The sequence below is a fragment of the Heterocephalus glaber genome, unplaced genomic scaffold (assembly GCF_053883595.1).
Source record: "Heterocephalus glaber isolate CG9 unplaced genomic scaffold, H.glaber_assembly_v1.0 deba00001572, whole genome shotgun sequence".
NCBI lineage: Eukaryota > Metazoa > Chordata > Mammalia > Rodentia > Bathyergidae > Heterocephalus > Heterocephalus glaber.
Genome location: NW_028258357.1, coordinates 24378059 through 24394185, shown reverse-complemented (window position 1 = coordinate 24394185; position 16127 = coordinate 24378059). Strand labels below are relative to the sequence as shown.

The window sequence follows — 16127 nt, the reverse complement described above, 5'->3', positions numbered from 1 at the left end:
ATTCCAATCAGCAGTGAGCGCCTGGACAGGACACTCCTCTCCAGGCCTCAGTCTGTAGTGGGGAGGCAGGTATGGAGTTCCATGGTGGTGGTCATCACACGTGATACAAAGCAGGCTTGGGGAAAGTGCATCCTGCTGCAATGAACGTAATTGAAGTAGGTCTCCTGGGGTTTTCTTTTGAATGTGGTTTTCTTTTCCTTGGCTTTTGAGTCTTCTGCTGTCTCTTCACTGGGTCTTTCCCCTTTTCAAAGCTCTCCAGTGATGTTCGCTTTTTACTCATTTTGACCAGGGTTGACTTGTAGGCTACGAAGACTCTGACTGAACCAAATGTACAGGGTGGAAAGCGGCACAGATGGACACGGGAAATAAAGTATCAGGTGGAAAACACAGCACTGATTGAAATAAATCAGGTGCATAGTATCTCTCATTTGAGTAAAGCAAAGTACAAACAGAGCATAATGAAGGATGGATAGAAGGAAACAAGGAGATAATCTCTTGCAAACAGGAAGGGGTTCAGGAGACTGAGGGGGACGGGGGAGGAAAGAGGAAGTAAGAAGAATTAAGATATGCCATGTACAGGAACCTAACAACCTCAGTGAATGTAAACGTTATACATTATAAACATGAGCTAAGAATAATAATAACAAGAATGAAAATCGGGGAAGGGGATTTAGAGACAGAAAGAGGGAGGTGGGTGGGAAAGGAAGGGGAACTAAAAAAGAATCAAGCTGTGTTACGCACATGGACACACTCCCTGAGATGAATGTAGATTCTGTGTACTGCAAACATGTACAACTAATAAAAAATAACAGGTGGGCCAGGTGCAGACTAAAATACGTGTTGGAGTCTCACTTAAAGCTTCCACTAGACGCAGCCTATTGTCACTTGGCACTTGCCAAGTGGGTTTTGATCCGAGTCTGCAAGAAGTTGATTTGTCGTGGTCTCAGTGCAGGCAGTCCTCTCTGCTAATGTTCATCTGGATTTGCAGCTGCTCCCCAGGGCTAGTGTCACTGCCTCAACTCCACCTCAGATCATCAGGCATTGGGATTTTATAAGGGGCACAACCAGATTCCTCTTACACATAGTTCACAGTAGGGTTTGCACTCCTGTGAGAATCTAATGCTGTGACTGATCTGATAGTAGGTGGAGCTCAGACAGTGATGGGAGCTGGGAGGAACAGCTGTGAATACAGAAGGAGCCTTGCCTGATTCCCACTCCCCACTCACCTGCTACTGTACGGTCCCATTCCTAAAAGGCCACGCTTTGGTACTAATTTGTGGCCTGGGGTAGGGGACCCCTGAGCTAAACAAAAGCAAGGAAGTTCCAGTCCATCTATACTACCATAGGTGTCAAATGTACCACAGCACAAATGCAAGATGAGTGATGCAGAATGAGGCAAGAAAGGGACATGTTCTTGTCGATGCCTCCTATTTGGGGCACAGGAGAAGCCAACCCAACACCATCGCCCAGTTAGTTCTCCTCCTGAAACTCATTAAGGCTTTCTCAATTTGGGGTCTATATATTAAAGTCCTTCTGTTTTATAAAACAGTATTTTACGATTTTGATAATTTGTGTTTATATTACAGAAGCAAATGGAACCCTACCAAATCCTTGATCTCCTGAGACAACAGAGGAAGAAAAACCTGAATTGCAGACTCTGGACTTAATATCAGCCTTCCTGAGCCCTGGCTCCACTTGCACTTTGCGGGAGGGCTGGTGGCAGGGGGTGCCCACCTGGCCACAGGCTTCATGGGGGAGGGACTAGCTTCAATGACTTGGAGACTGACACAAGTCAGGCACAGTGCTGATTCTGCTACAGCATCAGTTCATTGAGTCCCCTGAGAAGCAGAGAGGGAGGTGCCATTGTCCACACTGCACAGATGAAGGGTGGACTTGGGTCAGGAAGTTCTGCTGCCAGGGGATGGCTGCTCTGAGATTTGGGTCATCTGACTCCAGCACCCATGGAGTTAACATCTCTGCCGCCACAGTGGTTGACAGTCTTTCTTCTGGAAATATCTATTAGCACCAACTTTTCAAAGCCCTGGAGATGTGAGGGGAACTACACAGGCAAGGACCCAACCTCATGATGCCAGCACACGAGAGTGGTCAGACTGTGAACCGGGAATCAGGGACCCAGGGCTCATAGCAGGCCCCACCCAGCCCCTGTGCAGCAAAGCTCCTAAGCCCTCTCTGTAGGTCAGGCTGTGGTATGATGAGCCATCCTGCCAGGCTCATGTGGCCTTCCACCTAGACCAGGCTCCCAAACAGTGCCAGCAGTGCAGATTTGAGTGAATACCTTCCCTGGAATTGTGTTTCCCTGATGCACTGACACATGATCCCCTCAGTGTTTATGTTCCCTGGGGATTGCTGCTTTCTGAGCTGCCACAGTTTGCTGCAAGCCTGGGCCAACATCTTCTCTAATAAATGCCCAGATGAACTCCAAGCTGTGCACAGTGTACTTTGGTTCTCAGCATGGAGATGGATACATAAAGGCCCATTTCCCCAGTACAGCAGTACCTCAGCTCACCAGCTTGTTCCATCCCACAATTCTAGAAAGATGGACATGTTCATGTTCATGCAGCAAAGACAGCCATCATTTGTTCATCACTCGATGCAGAGTTCGAAAACGAAAATGAAATCAAAATCTTGCCCAATGCTTCTGTTTGTGAATTGAATAGTTTGGCAACAAAAGTGTTCATGAACCACGGTGCCACCATATTTCATTATCTACTATGAATCTGTCTCCCATGTTTGTTTCTTGAAATTGGGGCTTATGATTCATTTTGTGTTTGGGTGTACTGTTTGGCACATAGTAGGTGCTCAATAAATGTTGAATGAATGAATCACTGATTGAGTTCAAAGCCAGGGCTATCACTTATTTCCTGTGAAATGCTGGGCAACTTACTCAGCTTGGGGCATCTGTTCCCATCTGTAAAAGGGAGGCTGCAACAGTGCCCACCTCAGGGAGCTCTTAGGAGGAAGGCAATGTGCGCAGCTCTCAGAAGAATGTAAGTAAATGCTGTTCTCCTGCTTCAAACATGAGGCATAGCGTGGGCTGTTTTCCTGATGAACACAACTGTCCCATACACATTCCCAGGGGTATTTACAAAATTTGGAATGTTTCATATAAGGTATGACTATTTTCCCCAGTCCATATTTTTTTCTGTTTTAAATTTGCTTTTTAATTCTTTAAACTTTTATTAGTTTGCATTTGTCACACATATGGATCACGCTCTTCATGGGGAATTTGTACCTGTACATACTACATCTTAATTCTCCCCCATTCTCCTCCCTTCCTTCCATCCTCCTTCCCTTCCCCATTTACAAAAGCTTTCTTTCCATCTCTTTTTTTTTCCTTTTCCCTTTTTTCTCTTCCCTCTCCCACTTCTTTGTTCCCCTTTCCATTTGAACATGTTCTTCTTACTTCCCAATATCTGTTCTCCACTCTGCTCCTTACTTAACCTTTGGGTTTCTCACCCAGGAGAAACCATGTGACAGTTCAACTTTTGAGTCCAATTTATTTTCACTTAAAATTGTGGTCTTGAGGTCCACCCATTTTCCTACAAATGACCCAAATCTATCCTTCTTTATGGCAGAGTAGTACTCCACTATATATAAATACCTCATTTTATCTGTTCATCTTTTGATGGGTATATGGGCTGTTTCCAAGATTTACCTATTATAAACTGCAGTACTATAAACATAGTAGTACGTTTATATCTCTATGGTATGATGCTTTTAACTCTTTCAGGAAGATACCTAGAAGGGAACAGCTGGGTTAAATGGAACCTCTAGTTTTAGTTTTTTGAGGAATCTCCATACTGATTTTCATAATGGTTGTACCAGTTTACTCCCACCAGCACTGGAGAAGAGTTCATTTTTTCCCTACAGCCTCACCAGCATTTGTTATTGATTTCTTGATGATAGCCTTTTTTTCTGGAGTGAAATGGAATCTCAATGTTGTTTTAATTTCCGTTTCTCGAATGACCAGTAATGTTGAGCATTTTTTCATATATTTATTTGCCATCTCTACTTCTTCATCTGAGAAATGTCTATTCATTTCATTTGCCCATTTTTGGATTGGGCACTTAAATTTGGGGGGTCTGATTTTTTTGAGTGCTTTGTGTATTCTAGATGTTATTCCTGAGGAATATCTGGTAAAAAAAATTTTCCCATTCTGTTGGTTCCCTCCACTCTGTTGGTACTTTATTTTGCTGTGAAAAGACTTTTTAATTTGATGTGATCCCAGTTCCCAATTCTTTATATTTCCTGTGCAATCAGGGTTTTGTTCATAAAGTCTTTGCCTATATCTAAGTCTTCTAGAGTTTCCAAGTCTATCCACTAGCAGATTAAGTGTTTCTGTTTTTACATTTAGATCTTTTATCCATTTTGGTTTTAGTTTAGTGCATGGTGACAGATATGGGTCTAGGTTCAAATTTCAACAAGTGGAAAGCCAGTTTTCCCAGCACCATTTGTGAAGGAGACTGTCTTTCTTCCAGTGAAGGTGTTTAGCCCCTTTGTCAATGATACAGTAGCTGTGGGTGCTTGGAAATGTTTTCTGCAACTTCTGTTCTGTTCCATTGATCTGTTGGGGGTTTTCCCCAGTACCATACTGTTTTTATCATGGTAGCTTTGCAGTATAACTTCAAATCAAGGATTGTGATGCCCCCTGCCTTGCCTTTGTTGCCCTATCAGAGACACCTGCAGTGGGTTTCAATCTCCTGCTTATTGCTACAACACAAAGTTAAAAGAAAAACTCAAAGATAGAATTAAAGAGACAGAGAAATGGGGAGCCAGGACAGCCAGTGCTGAGCAACCAGCAAAGGCCCTGACCAGTCCAAGCCACTGCCATTTATTGGTTACATCATGGTCAAAGGGGAGTAAACGGGCTATATGAGGGGATGTGCAGTTGCTATGGACACATTACTGATGCAGGCAAGGCTTGTAAAGAAGACAAAGCATTTTTGAGTTAGGAACAGAACAGACAAAATATAGAGTTGTAGTTAGCAAATAACCTTGTCCTTCTAGTTAAAAGGGTTTTAACGGTGGGAAGGGAATTTGGGGTAGGAGTTACTCTGGCCTTGGCACATAGGCATTGGCCGGATTCACTTCTCAAGCCAATTGTGGGGTTAACTCTTTACAGCCCATACTGAAGCCTGCCTTGGGCATAATCAATAAGGCAGTCCCCCACAGCCCAGAATTGCTTTTCTATTCTAGGTCTCTTTTGGCTCCATGAGTTTTAGGATTGTTTTCTCTAGTTCTGTAAGATACTACTGGAATTTTCATTGGGGTTGCATTAAATCTGTATAACAGTTTTGGAAGTCTGACCATTTTCACTACATTGGTTCTGTCTATTCAAGAACAGGGGTTATCTTTCCAAATTCTGATATTCTCTTCAATCTCCTTTTGTAGAGTACTGTAATATTCAAGGTACAATAATACCTCAGTTCATGAATGCTTCTGTGAAGAACAATTCAGTTCACAAACAGAAGTGTTTGGCAAAATTTTGCTTTCATTCACTAACTCTGCAGCAGGTGATGAACATGACTGTGGGCGTCTTCCCTGAGAACACAATTGTGGCCATCTTCCTCAGAACAGTGGAATGAATTAAGTTCATGAACCAAAGTACCACTCTCTAGGTCTTTTATTCCTTTGTTAGACTGATTCCTTAGTATGTCATTTTTCTTGGTGCTATTGTGAAAGATGTTGTTTCCCTAATTTCTCTCTCAGGGAATTTGTTATTTGTGTACAGGAAGGCTACTGATTGAGTGTTGACTCTGTATCCTGCTATGCTACCATATCTGGCTATTAATTGTAGGAGTCTTTTGATGGAGCTTTGAGGGTCTTCTATGTAGAGACTCATGTCATCAGCAAATAATGATAATTTAACTTCTTCCTTTCCTATCTTTATTCCCTTTTTTTCTCTTGTCTAATTGCTCTGGCTAATATTTCCAGAACTATATTGAACAGGAGTGGTGATAGTGTGCATCTTTGTCTTGTTCTGGATTATAGAGTGAAAACTTATTAGATTTGACCATTTAGTATGATGTTGGCTGTTGGTTTGTCATAGACAGCTTTTATCAGATTGAGATAAAGATGTTCTATTTCAATTTTCTGTAGTTTTTTTATTAATATGATCATGTGTTTTTCCTTGGTTTTGTTAATATGGTGCATTATATTAATTTGTATATGTTGGAACATCCCTGCATCCCTGGGATGCCTCCTACTTGGTCATAGTGTATAATCTTCTTGATGATTTGATGCATTTTGTTCGCCAGGATCTTACTGAGGATTTTTGCACCTATGTTCATTAAGTAGATTAGCCTGTAGTTCTCTTTTCTGGTTGGATCCTTTTCTGGTCTTAGTATCAGGGTAATGACTGCTTCTATGAATGAGTTTGGGAGTACTGCTTCCCACTCAATTTCATTAAAGAGTTTGAGGCATAGTGGCATTAGATCTTCTCTAAAGTTCTTGTAGAATTCATCAGTGAATCCATCAGTACCTGGGCTTTTCTCTTTTGGTAGTTTTTACATTACTTTTTCAAATTCATTGACTGATGATGGGTTATTTAGAATTTTAGTATCTTGAATCAGCTTTAGTAATTCATATGTATCTAGGAATCTGTCCATTTCTTCTGAGTTTTCCATCTTACTAGAGTACAGGTTCTCAAAGTAGATACTGATGATCTGAATTTCTGCAAGATCTTTTGCAACTTGCCCTTTTCATTTCTAATTGCATGGATTTGAGTCTTTTCCTTCCTTTTTTGATACAGTTAATTAAGGGTTTGTCTGTTTTATTTAATCTTTCAAAGAACCAACTCTTTAATTCATTGATTCTTTATATTTTTTTAGTCTCAATTGAATTAATTTTTGTTCTGACACTTATAATTTCCTCCCTTGTACAAGCTTTGGGTTTAACTTGCTCTTCGTTTTCTAGAAACTTGAGGCTTGACATTAGGTTATTTATTTGAGCTCACTCTATTTTTCTGATGTGGGAATTCATCACTATAAATTTCCCTCGTAAGACTGCTTTCAGTGCATCCCATAAGTTTTGGTATGCTGTATAGGCATAACTGTTTAATTGTAGAAACTCTAATTTCTTCTTTAATTTTATTTGTGAGCCATTGTTTGTTCAGGAGTGTGTTTCCACATGTTTATGTAGTTTTTGTGGTTTCCTTTGCCACTGATTTCCAATTCCATTGCACTATGATCTGATAATATGCATCAGATAATGTCAATTCCCTTTCATGTACTTAACCATGTTCTATGAGCTAGCATGTGGTCTATTTTGGAGAAAGTCTCATGTGCTGAGAAGAATGTGTATTCTGTTGTTGTGGGGTGAAACATTCTGTACATATCTACTAAGTCAATTTGTTCAAAGGTTTGGTTCAGCTTTGATATTTCTTTATTGACTTTTTGTCAAGTTGATTTGTCTGTTTGTGACAGTGGAGTATTGAGGTCCCCCACTATAACTGTGTTAGTGCTTATCAAATTTTTCATATCCATTAGTGTTTGTTTTATATAATTGGGTGCAGTGGTATTTGATGCATGTATATTTATGATTATCTCCTCCTCTGGCATTGTTCCCTTAATAAATATATAGTAGACTTCTTTGTCTCTTCTGATCAGTCTTGGCTGGAAATCCACTTTGTCTACAAATAGAATACCTACCCCTTCTCTTTTCTGGGTTTCTGCTGTGTGAAGTATTGTTTTCCACCCTTTGACTTTCAGTCTATGAATTTGTGTGTGTGTGTGTTTTTTTTTTTAGTTAAATGTGTTTCTTAATGCAGCATATCGTTGGATCCTGTTTCTTGATCCATTCTGCCAACCTATGGTCTTTTGATTGGTGAATTGAGACCATTTACATTGATGGTTAAACTTGATACATATTGACATATCCTTGTCATATTATTTTTCTATTGTTGGTTCGCTCTTTCCTTTCTGTTTAATTGTTTGCCTTTCCTGGTGGATTCATTCTATTGGGATTCTTGGAATTGTTATATCCACTGTTTTTTTCTAGAATATCATTCATACATTTTTGGAGTGCCAGTTTGGTGGTTATAAATTTCTTCAGGTGTTGTCATGGAAGTATCTTATTTCTCCATCAATTCTGAAAGATAATTTTGTGGAGTTCATCAATCTGGATTTGAGCTTGTTTTATGTTAAGGCTTGAAATAGTTCACTCCAAGCTCTCCTTGACTTAAGGGTTTGTGATGAGAAGTCTGCTGTGATTCTGATGGGTTTTCCTTTATAGGTGATTCATTTCTTTTTTCTAGCAGCTTTTAATATTTTGTTTTTGTGTTGAATTTCTGGAATCTAACTACTACATGCCTTGGTGTAGTTTTTCTCTGGTCATGACTATTTGAAGTTTTTTTCTATATGCTTCATTTACCTGTATCTCAAGTTCATTTTTCATGCTTGGAAAGTTTTCTGCTATTACTTCTGAGACCAAGTTTTTTATGCCCTTCTGGTTCTTCCTTGATTCCAATTAATCTTGTATTCTTTTTGGTTGTTGTTGCATCATCTAGCAGCTGTTGGGTTGACTTTTCATGGTCCCTTGCCATTTTTAAGAGGTGTTTCACTTGATGATTGCCAACCACAACCCTGTCTTCTAGATCTGACATTCTATCCTCACATTGGTTGAATCTGCTGCATATACTTTCAGTAGAATTTTTAATCTCCTGGATTTCTATTTGAGTCTGTTTTATGGAATCCAGCTAGTTGTCCTCTATGTTGGGCATTCATGACTTTCATGTCTTTCCTAAGCTCTATTTTTTTATCTGCATCTACTCTAAATTCACTAATCATTTCCTTATGATCATCTCTTTAGTTATCTCTTCTATTTTTGTCAAAAAGACTTGCTCTTCTGTTTTGTTACTTCTGCTGCCACCATTTCATAAAAATGAAGCTGGAAGGTTTTTGATTTCTTCTATCAATGGCCCCTTGATTTGCCTTGGATGAGTTGGGGATTAAAGGTTTCATCTTGCTCCTATGTTTTCTCATTTTCTTTTTCTTTTTAATTTGTTTTCTGTGTTGAAGCTTGTAAATTGCTTATGGTAGATAGCTTTATTACTAATATCAAGACCTCTTTAGGAAATTACTATTTTTCAGAAATGTCTTCTATGGTTTTGGCTTTTGAATCTGTCCCAAGATCTTGCCTCTTCGATTTACTAGGGGTGAAAGGTTGATGGATCTTTGATCTGGCAGCCAGTTCTTTGATACTTGAGTATAATATTGTTTTTGAGCCCCCAGACAGTCTAGGTATTGGCATACAAGGAAGATCAATTAATCACAGCAACTACATCACCTTGTCTACAGTAGTATAATCGGTAATAACAACAGCATCAAGCACAGACTAGAAAATGACAAACTGTGATAACTAATAATTTGTCACTTTTAACCACAGGCATAAGATATATAGTTATACAACAAAATCTAAGACAAATCAGAAAATTATATACAGTAAATGTCCACACTCAATAGAGTGATTTTACTCTAAGGGGAGAAAATTTTAAAAATACAGAAATAAAAGAAGGAAAAGAGATTAGAAGCAAAGGTGACAGACAAAGGAATTTCAACACTGGAAGCCCTGGGATGAAGCCAATCTACAGCTGCTCCAAGTCCAGGTTCAGTTGGCTCCTCCCTAAAATGGCATTCAGCCGGCACTGTCTACAGGGTACATGGATGTCAACTGGACTGGAGTCACCCACCAGCTGTTGTAGCTCACCGCATCCACTGCTCCATTCCGCTGGTGCATTTCTCCCTGGAGGCCTCTGGAGTCACCCACCCTCGCTGTGTCTCTGTAGATTCCATCTTCTCTCACACCAGGAGCCAGGAGCTGGGGAGAAAAATGCAGTTTGCCTCCTCCTTTTTCTGCATTGAGGTCTGTCTCTTCAATTTCTCTATGGACTCCAATTTTCCCTTCAGATCCTTCCTGATTCCCGGGGATCTACCTCCTTCATGATTCCTGGGGATCTACCTCCTTCCTTCTTTTCTTCCCCAAATTGTTATTTCCTAGTGTCTGGATTCTGAAGTGTGCAGAGGTTGATTTGTTGTTGCCACCATCATCCCAGAAGTCCACCAGGCTGTATCTTCCCTGTGCATCTTTTTGGGTGGTCATTTCTCTTGTGAAATTTTTTTCTTGGAAAGGATATTTCTCCAGAGAACCTCCGTGTCCCTTTTTTCTGCAATGATTTTTCCAATGGATTCTTCTCCTAGCAAATATTTTTGCAGTGAGCATTTATAATGAACATTTTCCCTGGGGATATTTTTTTTCCTAGGGAAAGAGTTTTTAGTGCAAATTCTTCCTGATGTGTTTTTCTGGTGTATTTTTGCAGACGGTACATGTTTCCGTGGGATGTGCTCTAGAGTGAAATTTGTGCCTATAGCTATTTCCTGACAGGCATTTGCCCTACAGTTACATATGTTCCCTCAGGGAGCCCTGTCCCTGAAGTGGGCTGAATTGTGACTCCTCAAATCTATATGTTGAAGTCCTAACCTGCAATGTGACTGTTTTGAGACAGGGCCTTTCTAGATAACTAAGGTTAAATGAGGCTCTAAGGACAGGAGCTCTGACGTAGTATGACCTGTGACCTACAGAAAACAGAAAGACACAGGGAGGAGAGGCCTGAATGGGCCTGGGAGGAAGCGGCATTTGTGGGGTGGGCAGCAAGGAAGAGGCTGCAAGAGAAACCAGCCCCGCACTTCACTCTTAGATTTCAGCCTCCAGGACCGAGAAACCAACTGCTGCATATTAAGCCATCCAGGGTTGTGTTTGCTGAGGAGCTGAGCAAACTAACGCAGTGCTCACCTCCTGAGGCTGCAGCTGGAACTGAGGCAGGACAACCTCCTTGCTTTAGGCCTGTCTGCTGGACCCCCAGAGGCAACCCCGCTCATCCACACTAAACACTAACTGAACATATGCAGGAAGCCTGCGTTGACTGACTTGAGACTCTGCCATCCTAACCCAATTTACTCTCCAGCCTGCACCTCCATGACTCAGCCCTGCCGTTTCCTGGGATGCAGCCCGGAAGCTGGGTATGGAGGGTGTTGGACACAGGACCATCCTCAGGGTGTGGGAGAGGCAGCTCCTCTGCTGACATCTGTCCCCACAGCTAGAGACACCATGTGTGATTGGAGGGCTCTCAATAGTGACAGGTAGCAAGTGGAGAAGAGCTCCCCATCCTGCAGTGCAGCCTCTGGATGAATGGGCACTCACTGTCCCTGATCACAGGGAGAGCCCAGAGACCCTGACAGGCTAGAGGAGACTGCTGTTAAGAGACATCGCATCTCCAACCCACCTTCCAACCTCCCTCCATCCACTCCCTCCAGCTGGTACCCATGCTAATGGATCCTATTCATGCTTCACAATTAAACAGCGAATATCTTTCACTCTTCTTTCCATTAAACTCTTCTAGACAACAAAAATAATTTAAAAAACTGATTCATATTGAAGTTAAAACAAATGGTGACAACTCATAATGTGACTCCATTCTGTTTCTTCTTTCACACATTCCTTATAATTAAAGGAACAAAGATCCACTCTACACAATTCCCAAGATGAGCTCCTTGGTACAGGGATGGTCAGCAGGTAGCAGGACACTGGCCATGTGCCTCTCTCTCCCCTTTCTGTGCTTGGGCAGTGAGAAGACTACAGTTGTTGTCTTGCCTGGCATTGAGGTTCTGCAGGTAGCAAGTAAGACACAAGTTCTTCCCCACCCAACTCACCCAGAGGCATTCATAGCATCATGAACAACAGAGCCAGCATGTGCAGTGGAAATGTGTAATAATGTTCCCACTGAGGTGTCCACACCAGCTCCCTGGAGTCTCTGACCACATCTTATGCGGTCACAGGCACTGGGCAGAGGACAGATTATCCTGAAGATCTAGAGGGCTGCATTGTGAGGGAGGGACTCAGGGGTTCCAGAAGTTTGAAGGGACTTCCTCCATTAGGGACACATCCTCCATCAGGGCTTCTGGAAGGAGCCCAGTCCTGCCTGATGACTTCACCCAGCAACACCCATCTCAGACTTCTGACCTCCAGGACAAAAGATCATAGATTTATGTTATCCAAACCATGGTTGTAACTTGTTCCCACAGCAATAGCAACAAACACACCATGGCTCCAGCCACTGCCTTGTAGATGCAGAAGTGTCTGATTAGCCCAGAGTGACCCCCTGGCTTCAGTCACAGTGAAGAGTTGACTTTTCAGAGCCAGGTACGTGGAGCATAACTGCAATCCCACCACTCCAGGAAGGCAAGGCAGGAGGATGGCAAGTTCAAGCCCAGCCTGGGCAACTTAGCAAGATCTTGTGTCAAAATAAAAAATAAATGGACTGGAGTTCAGCTCAGGGTGAATGTCCTGGGTTCAATCCCAAATACCCCCAAAATTAAAGGTAGCCTCTCAGGAACCCACTTCCCTGCCCTGGGGGAAGTTTTCTCCCCTGCACTAGCCATCTCTCTGCCAAGAAGACGATTTGCAAGGAGCTTCCAAGCCCCTTCAGAAGTGCTGGTCCACTCCTACCCCAGAAGGGTCTCCCTGCCTCCACTGTAGACGGTGGAAATGAGCTCGTGGGGGGGGAGTCGGGCCAGATCACAATATCAGGTCATGACCTGAAGTCCAACCCTTCTGTCCACCACCTCACTTGTGCTTTCCGTGTCCCCTGGCCACGCTGGGTCATACTGGAAACCTCGGCAGCAGGCTCCAGTCTCCTGCTCAGTACATGGTACAGACCTGAGGAAAAAAACTAAGAAACAGAACTAAGACAGAAAGCAGGGTGGCAGGACCACCAATGCTGGTGCAATCGACAAAGGTGCTGGCCAGTCCAAGTCACTGATTTTTATTGGTAATAACTGTAGTAAAGGCAAGCTACATGCAAGGGCAGAACTACGTGCAAGGATATGCAATCATGTGGTGTCTATGGAAATTAATATAAGGAAGGCTTGTGAAGGGCAAGACGAAGCATTCTCGAATTGGGAACAGAATAGACAAAATGTATGGTTGCAATTAGAACATTGTCCTTATACTCAGAAGGTTTTAGCTGTGGGAATGGAATTTGGGTGCGAGTTACTCTGACCTCGGCACGTAGGCCTCAGCCAGACTCCCTTCTGTAAACCAGCCGGCTGTGGGGTTGACTCTGCACAGCCTGCACTGCTCACAGCCTGCTTTGGGCATAATCAATATCGCAGTTTCCTGCAGGGTCACGGGTCACCTCCGCTCACTTCTAAGTCCTTATGCCTCATTCTCACCTTTAAGCTGCTCGCAGGCTCCAGGGGCCACACTCGCTTCTACCTGCCTCTCCCACAGCCCGGGAAACAGGCAGATGTTCACTAGCCATCAGTCACTCTCCCAATGCTGTGGCAGAATACCTGACACCGGCATCTTAAAGGAAGAGAGCTTTACTCCAGCTGGCTTCAGAGGGCTCCATCCAAGGTCTGCTGGCTCCAAGGCAGAAGCAGCATGACTGAGGGAGGTGCTCACCCCATGGCAGCCAGGAAGCAGAGAGAGGAAGAAGGGAGGAGCTGGGAACAAGCATGCACCCTTCCAGGCCAAGTCCCTGCGACCCACCTCTGACCAGGCCCCCTTCTAACAACATGCACAGCCATGAACTCATCCACTGATGAGCACTGGGCCCAGGACCCAATCAGCCCCCCAAAGCCCCACCGTGGAGCACACAGGATTTCAGGGGATGTCTAGATCGGAACCCCAACATTCAGTGAGCGGAGAGCAGAGCAAAAGCGGAGGGAGACGGGATGAAAGAAAGATGAGGTGGAGAAAACAGGGATGGAAGGGATGGAAGGAAGGAAGGGGATAAGGAAGACAGAGGATGGAGGGTGTGGAGGGTGGGCAGAAAGGGAAGCATGTGTGTGCCGACCGCTACGCGCAGCCCTGAAGCCTCCTGCGAGTAACCGAGTAACCTGCGTGCCCACTGCTGAGACCAAGCCTCACCCGGCACCTGCGGGAGGGAGGAGCCTGTGGACCGTGCCCGCCCACTCACACTGTGCTGATGTGACGCAGGGCGGGAAAGCACTCGATGGCAGCCCTGGCCTCAGTCTGTGGACTGCTGAACTGAGGCAGCCATGCACTACCTAAGATGTTGCTGAAACCTCTGCATGTCCCTGACTTCTCGGGAATTTACTCTGGGTCTTGTGAGATTTACAAAGTGCATTCAGCCCCAGGTGGGCTGTTAGTGTCCCGCGTGTTGCTCTGAACAGCAGAGTTTTGACTGACTGGGCCCAGAGCCTGTGAGTCCCAAACATGAAACCGTCAGCACTGAATTGAGCGAATTTCCATCCACAAGGCGGCCCTGAATCTGAGCCTCTCCTCGCCCTTCTCCCTTCCCCACTCCTTCCAGCTGTGAGGAAGACACAGCAGGTGACACCACATCTTCCAGCTGAGCAAGCACTCTGGGAAACCCTCCCCCTGCGGGAGGAAACGCTCCATCTCCTCTGGGTGGACGCTGCCACCAACGCAGCTGAGGGGGTGAGGCTGGGTTCCGGGGCTGATGGTTTTGGGGTCCTCTTCCCGCAACCCCCAGATCACTCTCAGAAGGAGCCACACGACCTGCTGACACAGGCAAGGCGGGCCCCTGCTGCACATGGGGTCCACAGCCCTGTCACCTCGAGCGAAAGGAAAGTCCTTGCAAAGGCCAAGAGGCCGCATGCTTTCTGCTGGGACCAGGTTTCTCCCGCGGTCCCACTGCTCCTCCATCCTGGCCACAGCACCGTGCAAATCAGACCCAGGCCTCAGGACCCTTGCACCTCCTTTCGTCTTCTGGAGCAGTCTTGCCTGGCTCCCTCGCTGTCCCCTCTATCAATGGGGGAATCCTCCCTGTCTGTAACCACACACTCACCCAGGGGCCATGCCTGTTCTCTCTCCCGGCTGTCCTCCACTCCTGCTCACCGCATCGCACATGGCACAGCCAGCAGAGCTACCTTGTTCCACTGTCTGTCCAGCACCTCCTGGGCACAGGTTCGAGAGCTCAGGCTGCTACTCTTTGCTGACTACCTAGCACCTGGCACATTTGCTGGGAACCTTTTTTTTAAAAATGGAATATAAATTTTGCTCTGCCCTTGTATTTGTGGAGCAGTATCACAGCTCCTTATATCTAACATACTCATGCGGGCCCTCGACAGGTCCAGAACTTCACGGCTAGCCCAGACCTGAAGACGCGGACGGGGATTCGTAAGACACCAGGCGTCTTGGTCCATTAGGCTCCTACAAGGGAAATGCCATCCACTGCGCAGGCAAAGACTTCCTTTTCACACTGCGGGGACATGGGCGTGTGGGGCTAGCTAGGCTCCTGGGCCCTGCTCTCGTGGCGGAAGGGGCAGGCGCCCCAGGTCTCCGAGGGGCTGTACTCCCGGCACCTGGGCCCCAGAGCCACCCAGAGTCACCTGGCACAGCCAGCCAGAGCAGAGCAGTGCTGGCTGGGGATTCAGGGTGTGCTCTGGCCCTTCCATGCCTGCTGATGCTTCGTTTCAGGGTCAGCGCGATGTGGGAACAGCCTCTGAGCAGGTCGGGAGCCTGGGTCCAGCTCAGCGCTGCTGCTGATGGCAACATCATCCCTTCTCACCTTCTGCTTGTAGTTTGCTCGCTTCTTGCAAGAAGCCAGGCAAGGAGAGGTTGGAGCCAGCATCTGTTCCCTCCACAGTCTGCACCCCGAATCGGCCACATGCTGCCGGACGTTCTGGTGTTAAGTGCCCGCTTCCCCAGCACCCTGGGCAGGGCAGCTGCATCCTCCCCAAGCTCCCCAAGCTGAATGCTGGGTGACAGTGCCACGCAAAGTGCAGCCCACCCCATGCTGGTGCTTGGTGATGTTTCTGAATAAGTGATTTAATCCTGAGGTTCCTTCACGGACTAAGCAACATATTCCGTGCCCACCGCAAGGTGATTTGGAGCTATTACTCCGAGGGTCGTGTCGGCAGAGTCTCCCTGATCCCAACAGCCTGTGAATCTTCAGAGCGAGCTGCTCACCCTTTAGGACAGCAGGGATGGACCGCATCTTCCAAGGACTGAAGCGTCTTCCTCACAGGTCCCGCCGGGCCTCCTGCAGACTCCTGAGACAGGGTTGGCAGAGAGCTCACCTGCCTGGGAAGCAAGTGTGAACTTCTGCATTTCGGCCAAGA

The 16127-nt window shown here is 45.1% G+C and overlaps 1 long non-coding RNA gene across 5 annotated transcripts in view; it reads right to left on the bottom strand.

The window, feature by feature from the left end:
• LOC110349152 (uncharacterized) overlaps positions 1 to 16127 on the bottom strand; it is a 222741-nt gene that overhangs the window by 188321 nt on the left and 18293 nt on the right. For 4 of the 5 annotated variants that reach the window (XR_002394915.2, XR_015443607.1, XR_015443604.1 and 1 more), the window contains exon 2: positions 1 to 16127. This exon is cut by the window's left edge and continues 27916 nt beyond it. This is a non-coding gene — a long non-coding RNA (uncharacterized LOC110349152). The other variant, XR_015443605.1, reaches the window with a different exon arrangement.